Below are 11,858 nucleotides of genomic sequence, written 5' to 3' on the forward strand. Positions count from 1 at the left end.
TAATAAAACAGCCACAGGCCTAAAGTGTAAGCAGATGTTTGAATGTTTAGTTCTCTCTTCTATCATAACTAAACAGTGCTTTCATGTTGCGCGTGCTGAAGCTCCTCAGCGTGGGCGCGATCTCGTTTCTGAATTGGGAATAGCAAAAATGCATCATAGACAAATGTTCGAAAAACAGCTGGCGACTCTGGTGAGATAGAATTTGCAAGATAATGTATATATAGCAATAATAAATGTATGTGTGTTTTATTAATTTCTCCAGTACCGATAGCAGAACCGTTAACGTCAGAGCTTATCGATACTTCGGTCTTTCATAATTTAGCCCCGGGACCAATTAAATACCGGGTTTCGGTACCCATCCCTAATGAATATTAATAACAAATTTTAAAAGTTTCATTTTTCATGGTATGAAGTACACACTGCAAAGTTTCGGGAGTGACAACCATATTATAATGCGGGACAGAATCTAAAATTGCGATGTTGCTACTTATCCTGTTCACCTGTAATAGTTTTCTTTGCATTAAAAATATCAAATGAAAATAACGTTGCTTACATAATTGAATAATATTTGAAGGCTACATGCTAATGTTTTACTTTTAATTTTCAATAGCATTAATAATGATCTAATTTTATTTTTTACTTTCAAATAGTTAAATACAAAAAGAATTTAAATAAATAATAAGTTACAATCATTTTTTTTTTTTTTGCTATGGTACCAAAATTGCTACAGAGAACTGTGGAATTTTACTGGTATTGGTACCAAGTTATTGAAATAAATTATTGGTACTATTGAAATTATGGTACCATAACAACACTAAGCGGTAGATGTCATTGCATCTTCATTACAAACCTTTAGATTTCTCTTTTGACTTGAATCGTGATTTATTTATTTATTTATTTATTTTTTAAGTCAAGTACCTTTTTTTTAAACCAGCACCGCACTTGACCTACTAAATTACCATACTCTTTTATCTGGCCAATTAAAACCATTAAGAGTGTCTAATGACTGGACTTACACCTTGATTTCATCCAATATCAACAACTGTGATAAACCGACAAGCCCTTGCACTTGACCTTGTGGCTATTTCAGTGAAAGTTATTTTATTAAGAACTAATGCACTTAACTACCACACAGCATGCAAAAAAAGCCTGTCTATTGTCTGTTGTTTCATCTCAGCATCTTAAATTGCAGATTTAAGTCACACTGCCATATTCAGAGTGTCAATAGTCTTTTGTGGTCTAGCATTAGATTTTTCCAAAGTGTATGAAGGCACAAATATTCTAGTGCTTAATTCAGTGCTCCCATGGCTGGCTTGAAAGTATGAGTAATGATGTCTGGACGCTATTAGCTTGTAATTGTGCAGCTTGGGCCGTAACTCACTCTCATCTTTTATGGGAAGTGTAATCAAATGGTCACTCTATCGCCACAATAAATCACACACTCTCCTCATCGCTTTCCGCTCATTTTCATTTCATAACTGCAGCTGCTCTCTGCAGTCAGTGATGCATTGAAAAAGACTAACACAACAAGTGAAATTAAAACATAAAAAAGCAGACAAAATCACTTTTCACTTGACAAATTAATTTATATTGCATCAGTTGAAATGTAATAAACCTCAGCACAAATGCTAAAAAAGTTTTTCCATTATTTTGGCATTTTTAAGCTTTTTTTCCCCATCATTCTTCAAAGCCACATATTAGAACCACAGGCTTATACAAGACTTTTACTCTCAGATTTGAAAAATGCCCTTTAATTTCTCAATTTCTAGCAAGGGATGAAACATTTGCACTGTCAAACCACCCAGCCCTACTGCAATATTGCTAACTTGTCCTATATCTATGTACTGTAGAGTCTCAATCATCAAATTTTAATGCAACATGGCCAAATAAGGCCAATAAAGAAGGCAACAGAGCTTATACTAACAAGACTCTAATTTCTGAACAGGAAGTCATTTTCAAGAAATTTGGTACATGTATGTTGACCATTATTCTGTGACATTTATTAACAAGGCTTGGTGAGTTGATACTGATATATCTATGAAATCTAAAAAGGCTCTAACAATGGGGCTATTTGTATAATTTACTTGAGAAATGTTGCATATGAGCACAAATAAATATATAAACCAGTTTGGCAAATAAGGTTAACAATGGCTGATTTCTGGGTCTATTTAAAGTTCACCAAAAAATGAAAAACAGTCATCATTTACTCAACCTCATGTCATTCCAAACCTGTATGGACACAAAAGATTATATTTTGAAATATCCCATTGACTTAAAATGTCTTATTTTGTGTTTCACTGAATATAGAAAGTCATATGGGTTTGGAACGCCACTGTCCCTTTAAGGGCTGACTCTGGAAAAGCAAGTTGTATGCCATTTATACTGAGGGTGGTGCCATAAAATAGGAACCTACATGATTTAATGCAATAAATATGATTAATGTGCATGAGTTATTAACAAATTCCAGTCAAAAAAACAACAACAATTATTTATTTAAAATATGAATAACAATTGAATGATCTGATAGGCTAAAGAGGTCATCTTGCAGGTATTTTAAAGCTACTTTTGCACTCCTAGCCAGAGCATGTTTTCTTTATCAAATCTGCCCTTATGGGGTAACGGATGTGTGATGGGGGCCAGCTTGCTGTAGCATTACCGGAGCCGCTCTGTGTTTAGCGCTCTGATTGGGGCAAATAAGGCAGCGCCTGTTCAAGGATGAGGACAACCTGTCCTCTGGCACCGGGTCCTCTTTCCTGGGTGTAATTAGCTTTGATTTAAGGATGGAACACAGACCTACTATTTAATATAACTGCTGCTAATGGTGGCAAATTGTACTAATAATCTCATGGTGGAGTTTATGGAGGTCAGGAGAGGCTGCAGCAGGAAAGGGATGTCAGAAAGTGCTGCTTCACTCTCAGAAGACAGACAATGACAAACACACCAGCATATTCCTGAAACTGAACGTAATGTCAAACACAAAATGAAGAACATCAGCACTAGTGGGACGAAAATGAAGGGCTGATGACAAAATTAGCTATAGACACATAAGACTACAGAACTGCACCCAAAGAATATTGAGATACTGTGAATTATTATTCCTATTTTTGTCTTTCTTTTCCATGTTGCATTACATTTTATATTGTGTGTGTGTGTGTGTGCGTTTGTGTGTGTTTCTTTTTTCAGATATAAATTGGGTTTAAAATAAGATGTTACACATAAAGCCATTACAGGCACAATAATGGAGGACAATTCGCTGAGCTATCTGGGATGCCATTCAGCAGCCTTGATTGAGCACCTCTCTAAAGACACAGGTGTGATTGCCTCAATAGCCACATTACCTCCAGAGAAACTCATAGCCATTTTTTTTCCAACAACTGAAACTTTGACAGCCCAAGATCACATTGAGCTTTCGTTTTATTCAATAGTGGGGCCTGTTGTCACAATGGAATCTGTTTAAGAGCAAACAATTATAATAAATATATTTAAATTGAACTGTGTGACAACTTCCCCTGACCTGAAACTCATGATAACATATGATAGATTGTCAAACCTGATTGAAAAAAAAGGATCGCTATGGACTATAGGCCAATGACAGGCTTACATATAATACTGAATTCATTTGCTCGATTGACATATTTGAACAGTATATACCTTTTTTAATGTTTTTACATTTACTAAAATTTGTATGTGTTATATATTTAACATACACTACCAAGTTTGGGTTCAATACGATTTTTTAATGTTTTTAAAATAATTCTCTTATTAAATATGTATTTACTTGAATAAAAAAATAATTAAATATTATTACAATTTAAAATAATTATTTTCTGTTTCAATTAAAAAAAATAATAATAATACAAAAAAAAAATTAAAAAAATAAAAAAATAAAAAATATATATATATATTCCTGTGATGCAAACTGAATTTTCAGCAGCCATTACTCCAGCCTTCAGTATCACGATCCTTCAGAAGTCATTCTAATTTGCCAATTTGGTGCTCAAGAAACATTTCTAATTATTATTAATGTTGAAAACAGTTGAGCTGTTTAATATTTTTGTGGAAACCGTGATACATTTGTTTTTTGTTTTTTTTCCCACAATTCTTTGATGAATAAAAAGTTCAAAATAATAGCATTCATTTGAAATAGAAATAGTTTGTAACAATGTAAAAGTGTTTACTGTCACTTTTGATCAATTTAATGTGCTGAATAGAAGTATTACGTTCTTTAAAAAAATTAAATCCTATTGATGATGCCTATGCACTATATGCATTTCATCAGACAGACAGACAAATAGAGACAGACAGACGGATAGATAGATAAATAGACAGATAGACAGACACTACTAAAGCATAACACTATCCTATTGCAAACAGCTGCAGGGACAATTCTTTGCGGTCTGGTTAAGTAGTTTTCTTATTGTTCTGAAGTAATGTAGTGACACAAGGTATACACAACCAGAGGCCTCGCTGGTGTAACAGAATCTAAATTGAATGTGCGGGTCTTGACTCTTTTGTGGAATGTGATATTGTAGTATGCTTTCAGGCTATGCTAACAAGGACCTCTAGAACTCGATATGCCTAGTTTAGTCCCCGAGTGGGCAGTTCATGTCCCATAGCAACAGTGTCATACTTCATGGGTGTGAGTGTGTGGGTGTGCGTGTCGAGCGCTGGATATGAACCTGATATTCTTTGATTTGCAGGTCCCTCTTTCTCTGAGGTAATATCTGCCCACTTATAGCTCCAGACAATAGCTGCTCGCTAAAAAGCACTGGAAATTACAATGCTAATAAAATCAATATTATGCAGTTATTTACTTTTGAAAATCCATTGCATTCCACTGAATCGCTGAGGTAAATTTTTACAGTGGCATGAAATGCTTGCAATGTTTTGGCATCATTTGAGACATCCTAGAAAAAAAAAAAAAAAACATTTTAGAAATAGTGACACACCTAGAGAAGTGTAATAATGATACACTAATGTTGTCGTTCAGGAAAGGCCACCTCATTACTAACGTATATTCACTCACATCCCTCTATCTCATTTAATTATCATTAGGGCATTGGAAGACCTGTACACCTTACCGTTAAGTTAATTATGATTAATAATCCTGCCAAGTGAGGCATACAGCCAAAGTCAGTCATGGATGTCTGCCAAAACCAGTGCAGGACTGGTTAATAAGGATGTCCTACAACCACTCATTTCAGATAAAGTCAAACATAATAGGCAAAGTAAATCTCTACCTGGTACTTGCATGTTCAGTGTCTCTACAACAAACCAGAGGTCCACCGTTTATACAATATGCAAAATTCTTCAGGTGTATCTTTACTGTATGCATGGGGGAAAATAGCGCACAAGTTGATCAGACATGATGTGCTCCGAACTATCATCTCTCCAATTATCTTGTTGTATAATTACAAACAGTCCATTGGAATAAATGTTAATAACTGCTTTACTCTGTTGAGGAAAATGGTTTTCTAGTTTTATCATATGTTATCCAGATAGCATCAGACTAAAATAGACATTATAAGATAATGTGATTGTTAACTACAGAAAATGAATAGAAAACAAAATAATAGGAACACAGGTGGCAATTATTTTCATCAAGAATGCAAAGAATATGTGAGTTCTTGGAGCTCAAATAGAAAAGCATGGCACTGACAACACCAAGGTCATGGGTTTGATCCCAGGGAACACACAAACTGATTAAATTCAAGTCATTTTGGATAAAATCAATTAAATAATTATAGGCCAATATTCATAAATGTAAATTATACTACTTATGTTCCCTTAGTACCTAAAGGGAAGTTTCATTATATAATTTAATAAGAAAAGCTATGCAGATCAATGATACACACATTTATGTCCATGTTTCCATTAGTAAATATAAATATAAAAATAAATATACCTTTATAAATGTGATTTATTCCTGCGTCAAAATGTATGTATTTACATTAAAATGTTTTGTTTTTCTTTTGTAGAAATATACATTTACACACGTAAAAAAAAAAAAAAAAACTACTAAGATGCTGATAATGACAACATTTATGGGAACACATTGTTCTTCCACTATCCCTCTAGGGTGGACAAATAATGTTGTTTTAAAATTTTTACAACTCAAGTTGTTGATACACAGCAAACCACAATGGCATTCACAGAATAACTTTGAAACTGTCATAATAGCCTTCATTTTGAAAGCGTTTCAATGGTCCAGGAAACACGTATGAATGTGATTATTGAATTTAGTGAATTCATATTCGCTATTACTCTACATAAAGCCCTAAACATATTCTTGCCCGTATTTTTGTAGCTCTGCAGTGGATACCAGCTTTTACAATGGGCCATGAAAGAATGGGCGCCTGCATTATAAAACACTGCAGCAGTCTGGAAGGTAAATTATCACTTTGTTCTAAAAAATATTGCAGTTGTTATAACAGCAGGTAAATTATCCATTCATATTCTGCTCTCTGTATTTGGTCTTCATTGTGCCAGGGAACTTATTACATGCTCACAGGACTTTGCATATTTGTTTAAAGTGAAGATAAAGGAAACATGATTAACTATGGAAAGGACTTTATGTAAACCAAATGCAAGCTCTCGGAGGTGAAGAAGGAAGTACAGCAGGAACACCAAGAATTAGAATTTCATTGCATTTAAAGAGCAAATTGAACATGTATTATTTCATAACTGTATTCATATAGAGAGGCTTAGTTCAAAGAAAGTGTTCAGAAAAGCAGAGATCATTACTCTAGCTGCTGAATAGTTTCTAAGTAACTGATTTAAAGGTGCTATAAGTGACTTCAGATGGCTTTCTAACTTTTTAAACAAGCATAAGCTGTTATTCTAACTCTTTTAGATTGTATAAGGCTGTCACAGAGAGACAGGGATATTGTATGCCTGCCATTTCACCCCAAAAAAAAAAAAAAAAAAAAAAAAAAAAAAAAAAAAAAAAAAAAAAAAAAAAAAAAAAAAAAAAAAAAAAATCAAGCTATGGAATATTTTATCACACACCTCTGTTTTTCTGCTCAGTGAAGGTTTTAATAACAATTTGTGGGTGGTTTTCATTTACATGATTCAGTCCGTCCTACATTATGAAAAAATGTTAATTATGTGATTAATTAGTTTGGTTTTTAGAAAAGAACCACTGTAATCCATATGGTGCCCAAATTTATTCATGCTAAGAGATAATGAGATCTATTTATATAAGCAGCATGACAGTAAATCAGCTCAGTTTTCAAAATAATGTAGTTTTTACATCTTTTTGAAGGATTTTTTATTTATTTTTTGTTAAATGCAGCTGCTCAGCACAATGCATGCATGATCAATTTGCTCTTGAAATGCAAAGAAACTCTTTTGGATTCTTGCCAGGCACAATGAAGGAACTGTCAGAAGTAGAAGTAGAAGAAGTTGAATTTCAACTTGACTACTGTAAATTAATGGCTTAATCTATCTTTTTTGTAATACAAATGAAACTCTGTCTCTTTAACTACACATTGTCAAATGGACAGCCGCCAGTCATATAAAAAATGTCTTCATCTCACAAGCCATAAAACAGGATTATTTTGTTAGTCTTGACTGATTCATTAAAAATAACAAATCCACAAGATTCATGCATTCGCAAATCAGAATAAACCAAGGGCTGGTTCACACATTGGATTAAAAAAATGCAGTGCTCAATTTAAAATAAGTTCAACTTTTATAAAACACGTCCAAAACCTTGCTTCCCCCCCCCCCATTCCTATGTCTGTGTTTTTCAAAGCAAAAATGCATTCTGTGTGAACGGCCCCTTACTGTCCTAAACTAAACTGCTTGGAGCTATACAGCAGCAAAGACTACATAGCATGGACAAATTTAGATGTTTAAGAACTGTTTACAGAGCCAAATGTCAAGAAAACGTCTCCAGGTTACGCATGTAACCATGGTTCCCCAAAGGGAACGAGACGCTGCGTCGAAACGCTACTTGAACTCCTCCAGCGTGACCACGCTCTGAATCACATGTGTAATCAGTCCAATGGATGGGCGAGTCATCGCGGGCGGGGTGACGTAGCGACCAGGAAGCATAAAAGCATAAAAACCGGCATCAGCTTCTAGGAGTGAAGCAAGCGCTGGCAGGGATGTCGGAAGTATGGCCCTGAGACGCAGCGTCTTGTTCCCTTCGGGGAACCATGGTTGCATGCATAACCTGGAGACATTCCACTTCAGGAACTCGAGCTGCGTTGAAACGCACGGGAACGAGAATGCCCACGCCGCCAAACTTGCAAATCCCTGCCTAGTGTGGAAGAGCACAACTAAGGCGAGAGAAAAGGGAGCCAGGAGTGGCTAAAGTAGGCGGGGCCCGCCGTCCCGAAGGCCAACTTCTGGAGGAGTGAGCCTTGACCGCCAAAGGACAGGGGTGATCAGAGGACTCAAGGCTATGGAATAGCATCCTGATCCACCACTTAGCATAAGCTTCTCTGGCTGGAGGCCTCGGCCTCAGCGCAACGCGGAGGAAACGTGGAAGAAGAGGGGGTCTTCCCACTGAATGGCCACCGAGAGGGGCGTGGTAGGCCGCAATGGCCGCCACGAAGACCTCTAGGGTGGAGTGGGTCAACCCTGCGGATAAACAGGCCTGCAGGAACTCCAGAACTGTACCAAACGGGCAGTTAGCTGGGTCGAGCTGGCGGTCTCCACACCAAGAAATACAGTTTCCTCATAGAGGGAGCTCTGGGTGGAGGATAGTCTCAACAACCTCGGTTGAGAGACCGGAAGCTATGAGTTGTGCCTCCTCAGAGGCCACACCCACAGCTTCCACAGCTCTGGGCAGGGGCGCGCCCTCTGCCTGTGAGAGGAGATCTCTCCTGACGGGAATCTCCCATGGAGATTGGATGAGTCAGAGAGAAAACCAGAGGGGACCGTGCGATATCATCTGAGTCGCAAACAAATCCACCTGAGCTTGGACAAACACTCTCCAAGTCTGCTTCATCCCTCATGGGTGAGGCATCTATTCCCCAGGCCTCGGTCCCTGCCTCGACAGGATGTCTGCCCCCACATATATAAGAGACCACCGCGTCATCTGCTAGGAAGACTCGTCTGATAGAACCAGAGCCTGCTCACGGCAGGACCCAAGGAGGTACGCTTGACAGGGGCTCCCACACCGCCAGGTGACATACTAAGGGAACCAGTCGCAGACTGGCAGACTGATCTCCTGAGGGCACTGAGGAAAGACGGCAACCGTGTAATGCGGTGTACACCACTCTTCCCCAGAGGGAGCTGGCCCTCAGAAGTCCTATAGGCCTTAGGCATCAGGACGTTTTAGACGGAGACTATCCAGCGAGAATGACGGTCCGCAGAACTGGGCTGTAACACGGTAGGTTGGGACTGCTCCTGCCCAGCATCCCCTGCTGACCGCCTCAACCTCCTCAGAGGAAGAGAGGTAAACACGTGCTCTTACTCAAGAAATTTTTATCCCAAGAGCCCCTGTATATCTAACTTCTCATAGTCAGATAAATACCTCATTTAATTCCTCAGAATTAAATGCAGCCAAACAACCAAACGAGTAAACACGGTCTGGTGTGGTAAGATTCAGATCAGAAACTGAAAATGATGTAATACACGCGTTGCCTCGGCAGCGCTCGAGCCGCTTGGTCACACAAACAATATCAATCTCCTCGGAGAAAAAATAGCTGCAGCAGCGAGATCTCACTCAGAGGGGGAAGAAACCTTGTTCCTAGTAAAGCTGATCGGGAAAAAATTGCTTAAAACAGGACAAACAAACAAAAAAAGTACAAGTACCAAGTAGCGACAAACCATGGCTGCCATCCGCGGCGCCATCTTGCATCCATCAAGCTTATGCTTCCTGGTCACTACGTCACCCCGCCCGTGACATCTCGCCCATCCATTGGACTGATTACACATGTGATTCAGAGCGTGGTCACGCTGGAGGCGTTCCCGTAGCGTTTTGACGCAGCTCGAGTTCCTGAAGGGGAACCATTAGATTTCAAACTTCCAATACAGAATAAAAAATAAAAAATAAAAAAATAAAATCCCAAGCTCATGACAGCTGAATTTAAAGACCAAACTACCAACAATACAAGCGCAGACTTCTAAAAATACACTTTATGTCTACCTTTCAACACATACACACAACTGGGGTTGACTGAATTACCTTTTAGCAGACCACAGATTTCAATGCATGATAATTGATCTACCTCAGAACACAAAGCTGCTAATTGTTTTCACTGCATCTTTTATTTAGGGGCTCGTCCAGTGTTTCTCTGTGAAGGGGGACTCTAAATCCTGCACGTTCGTGCTTTATTGTAGTTATGATGTCAGGCTCTGTTGGGATTCACTCAATCTCTGTGGTTTCGAGTACATCAGATAAGGAATCAAAAATGAGTAATTAAATTTTTTCATCGCATGGATTGCGATTGATGCTGTTATCTTTCTGGGATATCCTATAGCATTTCTGTCAAGGATCAATCAGCTTGATGATCAACATCTCATATGTTCAGTCATGACATTGTGGGTCACAATAGGAAAACGAGATAACCTAATCCTGTTCCTTCCTGTACATACAGGAAATCTGCATCCACATATATGTGGATTGGATGTCAACACTCACTTATAGCTTCCCTCCTACCTCCCTTTCTTCTTCCTCTCTTCCATCAGTGCTACACAGATTGCGAAGTAGTATTTTCATCATAAGCAACAAGGGAAATAATCTGATCAAAAAGTCCCAGTGAAGGTTACAGGCAGTAATAAAGTAGGAAAAACCCTCAGTCTGGAAATGAAGCATTTTCTAATCAAAGGACTCCACACACCTCACTTCTGTGTGTTTAACAAAGGATGTGTGTGTGAGAGAGAGCATTGCAAACTCATAAAGAAACAGAACTTCAGTGATTTTTCTCCTGAACCACCATTGTGCCACTGCGGCACCGTAGTTAAATGCTGCATACTGCTGTTTCGTTGGAAATATCTGTCATCATTTATTCAAATTCACGCTGTTAAGAATCTGTATGGTTCTTTGTCTTTTGAGTTTATCTTTTCTTTCAAGAATATTCAAGCTTATTTTTTTTTTAATGTTCCCACAATGACGACTATAGGCCATTATAATTGTGTACTATATTCCAAGCCCACCCTAAACCACTTCTCAACAAAATAAATATATAATAGCAGATACAAAAATCACAATAATTTTAGCTGCAGAAAACTATTTTAAATTTTTTTTAGTCACTTTATGATGTCATAATCCAAAATAACAATATAAAACATTAAGCAATGATTAAATGATGACAGCATTTTCATATTTACGTTTGGATAACTAATTAAATCCTTTAAAACGAGTTGAATTTGTCACCAGAATTCACATAGCACACTGCAATAATTAACTGTTAATTATTTAAATGTCCAAAGACATTGGTGCTATACAAATAATATTGAATTGAATTCTGTCTTTTGTTTATGTTTTCTTTCAAGAATGTTTGTGCTGCATTTTTCAAATGCAGTTAAAGTTCCAAAAATGACATATTCAGAGTCTTTCCTAAACCTGACCACTTTTTATCAATATAAAAGATGTAACTGGTGCATAAATATACAAATCACAATCATTTTAGTTACAATATAGGCTACTATTATATTTTTATTCATTTTATGGTGTGTTTGTCCTTTTTAAGCAACAGCTGACCCATGGTAAACAAAATGGAAACATTCATTATGGAATGATGACTGATTTTTTTCATTAATTTTAACAATTTTAGGTTTGTGTAAAGTAATACAATCTTTCAAAACCAGTTGAATATGACACCAGAAATCACAGAATGAAACCGCTATATTATGTCAAATTACTTGAATGTCATAAATAGATATAATGACAATGGACATAT

Source organism: Sinocyclocheilus rhinocerous, unplaced genomic scaffold, assembly GCF_001515625.1.
Source record: "Sinocyclocheilus rhinocerous isolate Xijiao unplaced genomic scaffold, SAMN03320098_v1.1 scaffold411, whole genome shotgun sequence".
Classification (NCBI taxonomy): Eukaryota; Metazoa; Chordata; class Actinopteri; order Cypriniformes; family Cyprinidae; genus Sinocyclocheilus; species Sinocyclocheilus rhinocerous.